Raw genomic sequence first — 14,052 nt, 5'->3', positions numbered from 1 at the left:
TCTCTTCGGCATATCATCCCGAGACGAATGGGTTGGTAGAGAGGACCAACCAGACCTTGGTCACATATTTACGACATTTTGTTTCTGCCAGGCAGGATGACTGGTCATCCTTGCTACCGTGGGCAGAGTTTGCACTTAACAATGCCATAGCCGACTCCACCGGTCAGACTCCATTCCTCCTAAATTACTGCCAGCATCCGCGTGTTCCTGTGCCCATGCCTGTGTCTTCTGCTGACTCCAGGGTGGCAGACTGGGCTGTGGAGGCACGGGACATTTGGGATCGCACGCAGGATGCCATTCGGGCCTCCAAGGAGAGAATGAGGTCCTCCGCCGATGTTCATCGGCGCCCCACTCCGACCTTTGCTCCTGGCGACTTGGTGTGGCTCTCCGCCCGTAACATCAGGCTGCGAGTTGAGTCCACTAAGTTTGCTCCTCGCTACTTGGGTCCCTTCAAGGTTCTCGAACAGGTTAATCCTGTGGTCTACCGTTTGGCTCTTCCTCCACGCTTGGGTATCACCGACACCTTTCATGTGTCCCTCTTGAAACCCGTATACATGTCCCGGTTTTCCGAGTCATCTGCCGGGACATCGGGTTCGTCTACGGACGATTACGAGGTGAACGCTATTTTGGGGTGCAAGGTGGTACGCGGCAAAAAGTTCTATCTGGTGGATTGGAAGGGTTATGGCCCAGAGGACAGGTCATGGGAGCCTGCTGAAAACATTCGGGCCCCACAGCTCATTGCTGCCTTCGAGCGTAGCGAGGCCCAAGGAGGGAGGGGCCCTGGGGGGGGGGTAATGTTAGGTCTCGAGTTCCCGCTTCTGCACAGGGGGAATCTCGAGCCATTTCCACTGCGGTCTCCCATTCTTATCCAGCCGCAGTGGAGTCTGCTCAGCAGGGACGTCGGTCCCAGCGTCTTGCTCAGTCTCACTCTGTACAGAGAGTTACTGCTGCTTCTTTAGCTTCTGCCATTAAAACCAGTGCTGGTCAGCAGCGAGCGGACTTCTCTGGGACTAAGTCCTTGTCTGCACACACTGAGCATGCCCAGGGCAAGATCTCCCGTTGGAGATCGAGGGTCATGTGCTCAGGCTCTGCAGCACATTCCATTGGTCCTCTTGGCAGGTCTTGGAAGGGCAAAGTTTCTGTGGCCACTTCCTGTGCTGCAACTATATAAACTGCGCATGACCGCACGGCCATGCGCTAGTGTACAATTGTTAATGTGTGTATGTTGTGAGTGAAAGTCGCTCTTTAAATAACCCTCCCTATTGAATGTCTGTTCGCGGAAGGTGTATGTTTGCTATCTAACGCCCGACTTATACTACAGCACGAATCACACATTACAGTGTCCAGTTGCTGTGACCGCCAGTACGGCGCCGTGCACTTCCTCTGTGCTTTCCTTACCCAAGCCTGGGTGGTTAGTGGAGTTCGTCAGTGCGGCACCGCATGCACTCTTGTGCCTTAATATTATTATTTAGTTTCCTTACACACCCAGTTGCGGTGTTGTGCCAGCAAGTGTCTAATCGGACTTCAATCCTAGTTGGGGTTGAGTTCGCTGACTACTTGCTCGCGCTCTATGTGCGGTACCGCGGTCCTGTGATGCAACAGGATCGCTTCCTTCACGCTGGGTGAAGTTTAACCCACGTGTGTATACTTATCAGTACCGCCATATAGTCCGTCATTACTTGGCAGCAGGTTCCATCTCTGCACGATGGACCCCGGGCTGCGAACGCACCATACTCTATCTGTCTTATTATTTGGTGCGTTCCGCTAGCCCTAACACTGGCATCCATATTAATGTAAAAAATAAAGAATAAAAAAAAAAAATATGGATATACCGTATATACTCGAGTATAAGCCGACCCGAGTATAAGCCGACCCCCCTAATTTTGCCACAAAAAACTGGGAAAACTTATTGACTCGAGTATAAGCCTAGGGTAGGAAATTTCAAAAATAAAAATAGATGCTCCATACGGTCCATACCGTTCATTATTGCCCCATAGATGCTCCATATACAACTGTGCTATATACAATGCTCTGCACCGTTCATTATGGCCCCATAGATGCTCCTTATAAAGCTGTGCCCCATATATATTTCTCTGCACCATTGATTATGGCCCCATAGATGCTCCTTATAAAGCTGTGCCCCATATATATATATGCTCTGCACCTTTGATTATGGCCCCATAGATGCTCCTTATCAAGCTGTGCCCCATATATATATAATGCTCTGCACCGTTCATTATTGTGCCATAGATGCTCCTTATAAAGCTGTGCCCCATATATATATAATGCTCTGCACCGTTCATTATGGCCCCATAGATGCTCCTTATAAAGCTGTGACTTATATAATGCTCTGCACCGTTGATTATGGCCCCATAGATGCTCCTTATCAAACTGTGCCATATAGAATGCTGCTGGTGCTGCAATAAAAAAAAAAATCACATACTCACCTCTCTTGCTCAGGATGCCAGCGCTTTCAATATTTATCTGCTCCTTGTGCGGCTCCGTCTCCAGCACTGACGCTCAGCAGAGGGTGCGCACTGACTACGTCACCGCGCCCTCTAACCTGAGTGTCACTGCTAGAGGACGCTGCAGACTGAGGCGCATCGGAGCGAGGAGCAGGTGAATATAGCGCAGCGCTGCGCTCCCCGTATACTTACCTGCTCCTGGCGTGGTCCCTGCAGTCCCTGCTTCCCCGGCGCTGCAGCTTCTTCCTGTAATTGAGCGGTCACAGTTACCGATCATTTACAGCAATGAATATGCGGCTCCTCCCCTATGGGAGGTGGAGCCGCCTATTCATTTCTGTAATGAGCAGTGCCATGTGACCACTCAGTACAGGAAGAATCTGCAGCGCCGGGGAAGCCAGGGACTGCAGGGACCGCGCCGGAGCAGGTAAGTATAATTACACAGCCCCCGATCCCCCTCCCCTGCTGACCTCCCGGTATATGACTCGAGTATAAGCCGAGAGGGGGACTTTCAGCCCAAAAAAATGGGCTGAAAATCTCAGCTTATACTCGAGTATATACGGTACTCACCCCTCCTAAGGACCCTGGCTCTCACCGCTGCAAGTGTCCGCCTCCGTTCCTGAGAATTGCACAGAGTGAAGGACCTTCGATGATGTTGCAGTCAGGTGACCTGACCGCTCACGTGACCGCTCACCTGACCGCGATGTCATCGAAGGTCCTTCACTCACTACATTCTCAGGAATGGAGGCAGACGCTCGCAGCGGTGACAGCCAGGGTTCTTTGGAGGGGTGAGTATAGCCATATTTTTTATTTTTATTCTTTATTTTTTACATTAATATGGATCCCAGGGCATGAAGGAGAGTTTCCTTTCCTCCAGACCCTTGGAACCATATGCACCGCACACTCCGATACCGATTTCCGATATCACAAAAATATCGGAACTCGGTATCGGAATTCCGATACAGCAAATATCGTCCGATACCCGATACTTGCAGTATCGGAATGCTCAACACTAGTCAAAGGTAAAAGAAAAGTCAAAGATGCTCTAGGATTTTTACAGGATGAAAATTATGAAATGGTAAGAAAGGATGTTGAGAAGGCTAAACTTTTAAATTCGTATTTTGCATCTGTTTTCTCTCAGAAAGGAAATGTAACATCAACTGTCCTTCTCTGTCCTATTAAAGGAGTAGAAGAATCCAGGATTTCAATATACAGGAAGATAGTGAGGAAACACTTAGCTAACATAAATGAATTCGAGTTTCCAGGTCCAGATGAATTACACCCCAGAGTACTGAAGGAGATAGCCGAAGACATTTTTGAACAACTCTCCATAATCTTTTTAAAATTCTTGGAGAACAAGAGAAGTCCCAGAAGACTGGAGAAGAGCAAATGTCGTTCCTATCTTCAAAGAGGGGAAGAAGGTGGACCCAGGGAACTATAGGCCAGTGATTCTGACGTCCATACCAGGAAAGACCTTTGAACAAATTATTAAACAACATGTATGTAAGTACCTGGATAAGAATGAAGTGATTAACCAGAGTCAGCATGGGTTTGTAACTAATAAGTCATGTCAGACTAACTTAATTTCCTTCTATGATAGAATCACTAACTCAGTGGATCAGGGAAATGCTGTAGATATAGTATATCTTGACTACAGCAAAGCAAAGCAAAGTATCTCACACCATCCTTATTGAAAAAATGATTAAGTATGGAATGGACAAGGCAACTCTTAGGTGTATTCATAATGTTAAATAAGACCCAAAGAGTGGTCGTAAATGGCTGCACATCCAGTTGGAATAATGTCTCAAGTGGGGTACCACAGGGTTCTGTCCTGGGCCCTGTATTGTTCAACATCTTTATCAATGATTTAGATGAAGAAATTGAGGGTACACTAATTAAATTTGCTGATGACACAAAGCTAGGAGGGATAGCTAATACTAGAGCAGAGAGAGGATTCAAAAAGATATAAATAAACTGAAGCAGTGGGCAGCAACTAACAGAATGGCTTTTAACAAGGAAAAATGCAAAGTGCTACATATGGGCAATAAAAATGAAAAAAGTATTTACAGAATGGGAGACAAAGGGCTAAACAACAGCACATGTGAAAAAGACTGGGGTATACTAAAAGATCATAAACTTAACATGAGTCAACAGTATGATGCAGCAGCAAAAAAGGCAAATGCAATTCTGGGATGCATTAACAGAAGTATACAGTCTAGATCACGTGAAGTCATTATTGCCCTCTACTCCTCTTTGGTCAGACGTCACCTGAAATACTGTGTCCAGTTTAGGGCACCACATTTTAAAAAAGACATCAACAAACTGGAGCAAGTTCAGAGAAGAGCGACCAGAATGGTGACCGGTCTGCAAACCATGTCCTTACAGGAACAGTTGCAAGATTGGGGAATGTTTAGCTCGCAGAAAAGAAGACTGAGAGGAGACTACATAGCTGTCTACAAATATCTCAAGGGCTGTTACATTGTAGAAAGGTCATCTTTATTCTTGTTTGCACAAGGAAACACTAGAAGCAATGGGATGAAACTGAATGGGAGGAGACTCAGATTAGATATTAGAAAAAACTTTTTGACAGGGTGATCAATGAGTGGAACAGGCTGCCATGAGAGGTGGTGAGTTCTCGTTCCATGAAAGTTTTCAAACAGAGGCTGGACAGACATCTGTCTGGGATGATTTAGTGAATCCTGTTTTGAGCAGGGGATTGGACCAGATGACCCAGAAGGTCCCTTCCAACTATCTTTGTATGATTCTATGATTCTACAGCAAATTTTTGGGTCCATTTTTTCATGTTACCCTTGTCAAAATAAAAACATTGGGATTTGAATTCAATTTTTTGTAAAAAAAAAAAAGTTAAATGTTAATCTATTTTTTTTAAATTCCTGTGAAGCATCTAAAGTGTTAATAAACTTCTTTAATGTGGTTTTGAGCACCTTGAGGGGTGCATTTCTTAGAATGGTTTCACTTTTTGGTATCTTCTGTCATATAGACCCCTCAAAGTGACTTCAAATGTGATGGAGTCATTAAAAAAAATGGTTTTGTAAATGTTTGCTGGTAAAATGAAAAATCGCTGGTCAAATTTTTACCCTTATTGCTTCCTAACACAAAAAAATTGCTTCCCATATTGTGCTGATGTAAAGTAGACATGTGAGAAATGTTATTTTGTGTGACATATCCCTTTGATTTAAACTGCTACATTTTCAAAATTTTCACCAGATTTCCATTTTTTTCACAAATAAACGCAAGTCATACCGAAGAAATTTTACCAGTATCATGAAGTACAGTATGTCAGGAAAAACTATCTCTGGGATCTGTTGAAGTTTTCCAGAGTTAATACCTTATAAAGTGACAGTGGGCAGAATTGTAAAAATTGGCCCGGTCATCAACGTGCAAACCACCCTCTGGGGTAAAGGGTTTAAAGTGGAGTAAAAGTATGACACCCTTCTTCTTAGCAGCTATATGGGAGTCTGAGATAGTGTCAGGGGTCCTTCCCATGTTGTTTTCCTTCCATTCAGCACTTTTCCCATCCATTCCAACCCTTTTTGTAGGGTCTGTTGGAAAATAGCTTGACTCCCATTATACTCAAAATGAACATGCGAGTATAAGGAATTATGATAAATAAATTTGCGCACAACGAGAGTTTGAAGAAAACCAGAATTTGTATTTAATGGAGAGATTGTGTAGAAATAGGAATATATGTGGATATACACAAGGATTGCACTTAGCCCGTATGTAGCTCAGCTATAATAAGCAGTGCCAAAAATATGTATAAATATAGCTCCGTATGTTCGATATAATAATATTAGGAGGATATACACGGATTGATGGTGTGAACCAAATATTGCAGAATGCCCCAAATGGTGGCCTCCTAAAAACAATAAAGTATAAGTAAGTACCTGTAGTACAATTGCCTGGGTAAATGGCACCCTACAAGTAAAACAAAGAGAACAGTAATAGCGAATATACGTAGATCTGGGGATTTATCATGATGGAATATAGGCTGAACTGGATGGACAAATGTCTTTTTTTGGCCTTACTAACTATGTTACTATGTTACTATGTAGTAATAGCGAATAAGATCACTTAGAGTTCAAAGTCTGGATAAGAGAGTGCATAATCTTTACGATGGAAATAATCCCACAGTCTGGTATGGAACTAATATAGTTATTGGTAAGACATGCATGTATATAAAAAACGTGATAAAAGAAGCAGCCCCGACCGGTGGCAAAGCTTCAGTGGAAGAGGCAGTGCAGCGTGCTACAGACAGATTAACCGGGTTGGAAATCTGCTGTGTGCACGCCGCCTGTTACCTTAGTTGGAGCTATTATCTTGAGCGGAAAAATTATGTTCCTTCTGCGATGATGCAGATATCCGACTTCCTGTGTTGTATGGAAAGTCCCGGCTTCTGACTGTAGCCACTTGCTTCCTCGCGGTGTGCAATGAATGGAGCAGGACCTTCCGTGACGTCACTGGTCACGTGGAGCAGCGGGATGGCCTGGAATTCTGGCGTTGAGAAGGTACGAATATTTTTGGTACTGCTTACTGTAGCTGAGCTACATACGGGCTAAGTGCAATCCTTGTGTATATCCACATCCTATTTCCACACAATCTCTCCATTAAATACAAATTCTGGTTTGCTTCAAACTCTCGTTGTGCGCGAATTTATCTATCATAATTATACGCGTACCCCGACAAAAAAGTGGTTACTGTCCAAATTTGCAGCCATATAAGATATTTCATACTAAGCGCCGCTCCAATTCCTATCACCTTGAGTATAAGGAATTGTTCGATTCGAGTAACTAGCACCCAAGCATTTTAGTGCACGCTCATCTCAAATTGTTACTGTTTTGCTCACCTCTGTATGTATATTGGAGAATGCCACAAAATCTTCTCCCCAACATATCTGTGAAAATAAAGATAAAGTTTGGCAAACCCTTTAACTACTAGGGTAAAATAACTATTAATCTTACCCTGCCCCTAATGATAAAAAGGGTCCATTTGCCTGTCACATAAGATGGCACATGACATATGAGAGTCCTGTTAAAAATTGTTGGTCGGTGTCCAAGAATTTCAAGTTACACCTTTGGATAACTCTGGGATATTTGTTATTGGCTTTATAATATGTACATATACTGTATTTACAAGTTTAGTCTCTGACAGCTAAGGCGCTTTGCCTTTTTAATTTCTTAAGCAAATAATCCCACTGTAAATTGAATATAAAAACAATTCAAGTACAAAGTAGAGTAAAATAAACTAAACTGAAACCTATATGTGAAAGAGACATCCTGTGCCACCTATGTAATTAAATCCAGACTGCCCAGTAACAGCAATGAATCCAACATTCTTAAGTCAACCACAAATATTCCCTCAGGAATAGTATTTTGATGTGCACTTGACAGAATGCAGAAACATGTCTTATACTTCTCTTTGAACCCTAAATACTCTCAAAGGCATTTTTCTTTAGTGATCTAGTTTGCCCTGTGTAATTGTTCTAAATGTCCTGAAACATCTTATGGAGACCATTAGGCTTCATTACATAGTAACATAGTAACATAGTTAGTAAGGCCGAAAAAAGACATTTGTCCATCCAGTTCAGCCTATATTCCATCATAATAAATCCCCAGATCTACGTCCTTCTACAGAACCTAATAATTGTATGATACAATATTGTTCTGCTCCAGGAAGACATCCAGGCCTCTCTTGAACCCCTCGACTGAGTTCGCCATCACCACCTCCTCAGGCAAGCAATTCCAGATTCTCACTGCCCTAACAGTAAAGAATCCTCTTCTATGTTGGTGGAAAAACCTTCTCTCCTCCAGACGCAAAGAATGCCCCCTTGTGCCCGTCACCTTCCTTGGTATAAACAGATCCTCAGCGAGATATTTGTATTGTCCCCTTATATACTTATACATGGTTATTAGATCGCCCCTCAGTCGTCTTTTTTCTAGACTAAATAATCCTAATTTCGCTAATCTATCTGGGTATTGTAGTTCTCCCATTCCCTTTATTAATTTTGTTGCCCTCCTTTGTACTCTCTCTAGTTCCATTATATCCTTCCTGAGCACCGGTGCCCAAAACTGGACACAGTACTCCATGTGCGGTCTAACTAGGGATTTGTACAGAGGCAGTATAATGCTCTCATCATGTGTATCCAGACCTCTTTTAATGCACCCCATGATCCTGTTTGCCTTGGCAGCTGCTGCCTGGCACTGGCTGCTCCAGGTAAGTTTATCATTAACTAGGATCCCCAAGTCCTTCTCCCTGTCAGATTTACCCAGTGGTTTCCCGTTCAGTGTGTAATGGTGATATTGATTCCCTCTTCCCATGTGTATAACCTTACATTTATCATTGTTAAACCTCATCTGCCACCTTTCAGCCCAAGTTTCCAACTTATCCAGATCCATCTGTAGCAGAATACTATCTTCTCTTGTATTAACTGCTTTACATAGTTTTGTATCATCTGCAAATATCGATATTTTACTGTGTAAACCTTCTACCAGATCATTAATGAATATGTTGAAGAGAACAGGTCCCAATACTGACCCCTGCGGTACCCCACTGGTCACAGCGACCCAGTTAGAGACTATACCATTTATAACCACCCTCTGCTTTCTATCACTAAGCCAGTTACTAACCCATTTACACACATTTTCCCCCAGACCAAGCATTCTCATTTTGTGTACCAACCTCTTGTGCGGCACGGTATCAAACGCTTTGGAAAAATCGAGATATACCACGTCCAATGACTCACCGTGGTCCAGTCTATAGCTTACCTCTTCATAAAAACTGATTAGATTGGTTTGACAGGAGCGATTTCTCATAAACCCATGCTGATATGGAGTTAAACAGTTATTCTCATTGAGATAATCCAGAATAACATCCCTCAGAAACCCTTCAAATATTTTACCAACAATAGAGGTTAGACTTACTGGCCTATAATTTCCAGGTTCACTTTTAGAGCCCTTTTTGAATATTGGCACCACATTTGCTATGCGCCAGTCCTGCGGAACAGACCCTGTCGCTATAGAGTCACTAAAAATAAGAAATAATGGTTTATCTATTACATTACTTAGTTCTCTTAGTACTCGTGGGTGTATGCCATCCGGACCCGGAGATTTATCTATTTTAATCTTATTTAGCCGGTTTCGCACCTCTTCTTGGGTTAGATTGGTGACCCTTAATATAGGGTTTTCATTGTTTCTTGGGATTTCACCTAGCATTTCATTTTCCACCGTGAATACCGTGGAGAAGAAGGTGTTTAATATGTTAGCTTTTTCCTCGTCATCTACAACCATTCTTTCCTCACTATTTTTTAAGGGGCCTACATTTTCAGTTTTTATTCTTTTACTATTGATATAGTTGAAGAACAGTTTGGGATTAGTTTTACTCTCCTTAGCAATGTGCTTCTCTGTTTCCTTTTTGGCAGCTTTAATTAGTTTTTTAGATAAAGTATTTTTCTCCCTATAGTTTTTTAGAGCTTCAATGGTGCCATCCTGCTTTAGTAGTGCAAATGCTTTCTTTTTACTGTTAATTGCCTGTCTTACTTCTTTGTTTAGCCACATTGGGTTTTTCCTATTTCTAGTCCTTTTATTCCCACAAGGTATAAACCGCTTACACTGCCTATTTAGGATGTTCTTAAACATTTCCCATTTATTATCTGTATTCTCATTTCTGAGGATATTGTCCCAGTCTACCAGATTAAGGGCATCTCTAAGCTGTTCAAACTTTGCCTTCCTAAAGTTCAATGTTTTTGTGACTCCCTGACAAGTCCCCCTAGTGAAAGACAGGTGAAACTGCACAATATTGTGGTCGCTATTTCCTAAATGCCCAACCACCTGCAGATTTGTTATTCTGTCAGGTCTATTAGATAGTATTAGGTCTAAAAGTGCTGCTCCTCTGGTTGGATTCTGCACCAATTGTGAAAGATAATTTTTCTTGGTTATTAGCAGAAACCTGTTGCCTTTATGGGTTTCACAGGTTTCTGTTTCCCAGTTAATATCCGGGTAGTTAAAGTCCCCCATAACCAGGACCTCATTATGGGTTGCAGCTTCATCTATCTGCTTTAGAAGTAGACTTTCCATGCTTTCTGTTATATTTGGGGGTTTGTAACAGACCCCAATGAGAATTTTGTTACCATTTTTCCCTCCATGAATTTCAACCCATATGGACTCGACATCCTCATTCCCTTCGCTAATATCCTCCCTTAAAGTGGACTTTAGACAAGACTTTACATAGAGACAAACCCCTCCTCCTCTCCGATTTTTACGATCCTTTCTAAACAGACTGTAACCCTGTAAGTTAACTGCCCAGTCATAGCTTTCATCTAACCATGTCTCGGTTATTCCCACTATGTCAAAGTTACCTGTAGATATTTCTGCTTCTAGTTCTTCCATCTTGTTTGTCAGGCTTCTGGCGTTTGCGAGCATGCAGTTTAGAGGATTTTGTTTTGTTCCAATCTCCTCACTGTGGATTGTTTTAGAAATGTTCTTACCTCCCTTCTGAGTATGTTTTCCTGGGTCGTCTTTGTTCGAGTCTAATGTTTTTCTTCCCGTCCCCTCTTCTTCTAGTTTAACGCCCTCCTGATGAGTGTAGCGAGTCTTCTGGCGAATGTGTGTTTCCCAGGTTTGTTGAGGTGTAGTCCGTCTCTGGCGAGGAGTCCATCATACCAGTAATTCACACCGTGGTCCAGGAATCCAAATCCTTGTTGTCTGCACCATCGTCTTAGCCAGTTGTTTGCATCAAGGATCCTGTTCCATCTCCTGGTGCCATGCCCGTCTACTGGAAGGATAGAAGAAAAAACTACCTGTGCATCCAGTTCCTTTACTTTCTTCCCCAACTCTTCAAAGTCCTTGCAGATTGTCGGTAGGTCCTTCCTTGCCGTGTCATTGGTGCCAACATGTATCAGAAGAAATGGGTGGACGTCCTTGGAGCTGAAGAGCTTTGGTATCCTATCGGTCACATCCTTGATCATCGCACCTGGAAGGCAGCATACTTCTCTTGCAGTTATGTCCGGTCTGCAGATGGCTGCTTCGGTGCCTCTCAGTAGTGAGTCTCCCACCACCACCACTCTTCGTTGCTTCTTGGCTGTACTTTTTGCTGTCACTTGTTGCTGTGTGCCCTTTTCTTTTTTGCTTGCTGGTATTGCTTCATTCTTAGGTGTGCCATCTTCATCCTCTACAAAGATTTGATATCGGTTCTTCAGTTGTGTGGTTGGTGATTTCTCCATGGTCTTCTTGCTTCTTTTGGTCACATGCTTCCACTCATCTGCTTTTGGAGGTTCTCTGACACTTTTTGCACCTTCTGTGACCAGTAGAGATGCTTCTGTTCTGTCTAGAAAGTCTTCATTCTCTTTGATGAGTTTCAAAGTTGCTATTCTTTCTTCCAGACCCCGCACCTTTTCTTCTAAAAGGGCCACTAGTCTACACTTCTGACAGGTGAAATTGGATTCTTCTTCTGGTCGATCTGTGAACATGTAGCACATGCTGCAGCTCACCATGTAGGTTGTCACATCTGCCATGTTGCTCCTAGATCCTGCTGACTTGCTGTGTGTTTTCCTTCTTGTGTAATCTACTCAGCCAAGCTCTCTTGCAATAATGTCCTACAGGCAAAAATTTGCGCGCCGTAAGGCGCGCGGTTTGGTGATGCTTTCGAAGCAGCTGGTCCCGGCTGTACCCAACGATCTTCTAGCTTAGGGAGACTTCGCTTCTCCCAGAAGGCACCTGGAATATGCAAATTAGCCTCCTGAAGCTTGAATCCCTGGTTTTGTACTAAAAAATTAGTAATTTTTTTTGTGCTTTTTATTCTTTTTTTTCCATTTTTGTTTTTGATATTTTTTCTTATCAAATATCTTACCTTATGTTTAAGTTCAACTTTCTATTTTTTCTTCTTGTTTCCTCTTTTATTACTACATTCAGCCATCTTCTCTGAGCTGCCGATCCTATGATATAAGTGAATCGCAGTTACACAAATTTGCGTTATCGTAATCACAATATAATCTTTGTCTATTCAAAAACCAATTGACTTCTAATGGTAGGTGTTGTGAGCATGCTCTCTGTACTGTGCAGAAGTTAGTGTGCACAGAGGGGGAGGAAGTTAAATAGCCTGATATCCAATTGTTAAAGCGGTTTTCCTACTCAATACATTCATCATTTTCCAAAGTATAGGTGATAAATGATTGATCGTTCACAGACCCTGAGGACATAGCTCCAATAGTCACTTATATAAATGGAGCAGTAGTTTACTTGCTTTACCACGGCTCCATTCACTTCTATGGAACTGACAGTGGCTGTCTTCTTCAGTCCCATAGAAGTAGATCGAGCCGTGGTTGCACATGCCCACCACTACTTCTTTCCCACAGAGGACTTTGGTATTTCCATTTGGAGATGAGTAAATGTCTTAAGTCAGTTTCTTTGGAGATCATACGTTTATCACCTATCCTGTTAATAAGTGATACATATCATTAATTGGAAAATTCCTGCATACTACAATCTGATGACAATTGGATGGCTTGTATTGTTATGTTTTCCTTCTTTCTCCGGAATTTATAGTTACATATTACAAGTGAAGAAAGGGCAGCATCTGAACTTAACAATATGGAATCTAGAGATGAGCGAGCATTGAAATACTCGGGTGCTCGTGCCTTGAACCGAGCAATTTCTAATACTCAAATGCTTATTTCACGTAACGGGGAGTCAATAGGAAAGCCAGGCTTTTTCTGGCAAACCCTAGAAAGAGGTCTGGGGGGCAATGAAAATGTTCAAATGGATGGGAAAAGTGCTGAATGGAAGGAGAACAGCACGTACAAGCCAATTTTTCTGACTCCCAAATTGCTGCTGAGAACAAGGATCACACATTTACTCCACTTTAAGGAGTTAAACACTTTAAGTAATAAAACATGCCAAACCGAGGACAAATTGCATTTTACAGAGAAAAAAAATGTTAAGAAACATTTTTTCCTGTTTAATGACTTAAATATATAAAGCAAAATTTTTAAAGGATTTAAAAAAATATATAATTTCAGTAAACCAAAATTGATTATTTTATTAGCAAAAAGGAAATTTCAGTTTCATTTATAACAGAAGCAGGGCAGCACGGTGGCTCAGTGGATTGCACTGCAGCGCTGGGGTCCTGGGTTCAAATCCCACCATGGACAACATCTGCAAGGAGTTTGTATGTTCTCCCCGTGTTTGCGTGGGTTTCCTCCGGGTTCTCTGGTTTCCTCCCACATTACAAAAACATAGGGATTCTAGATTGTGAGCCCCATCGGGGACAGTGATGATAATGTGTGCAAACTGTAAAGCGCTGCGGAATATGTTAGTGCTATATAAAAATAAAGATTTATTATTTATTAAGCAAGAACTGGCAAAAATAAGGGACTCAGATACATCTTGTATTAGACATAAAGTAGGGCCTCATACACATTCTGTTCAAAGTGTATTGGTACTCCTGGACAAAAAAATGCTATGCATTTTTAAGGGATGTATACCATAGAAATGTACTCCAAACCATGGAATAGTCTATGGGTGAGCAATATAGCTCTGGCAAAAATTAAAAGACCACTGCAACATTTTCAGTTTTT

Source organism: Ranitomeya imitator, chromosome 5 (genome assembly GCF_032444005.1).
Source record: "Ranitomeya imitator isolate aRanImi1 chromosome 5, aRanImi1.pri, whole genome shotgun sequence".
Lineage (NCBI taxonomy): Eukaryota > Metazoa > Chordata > Amphibia > Anura > Dendrobatidae > Ranitomeya > Ranitomeya imitator.
This window is presented reverse-complemented; position numbering follows the sequence as displayed.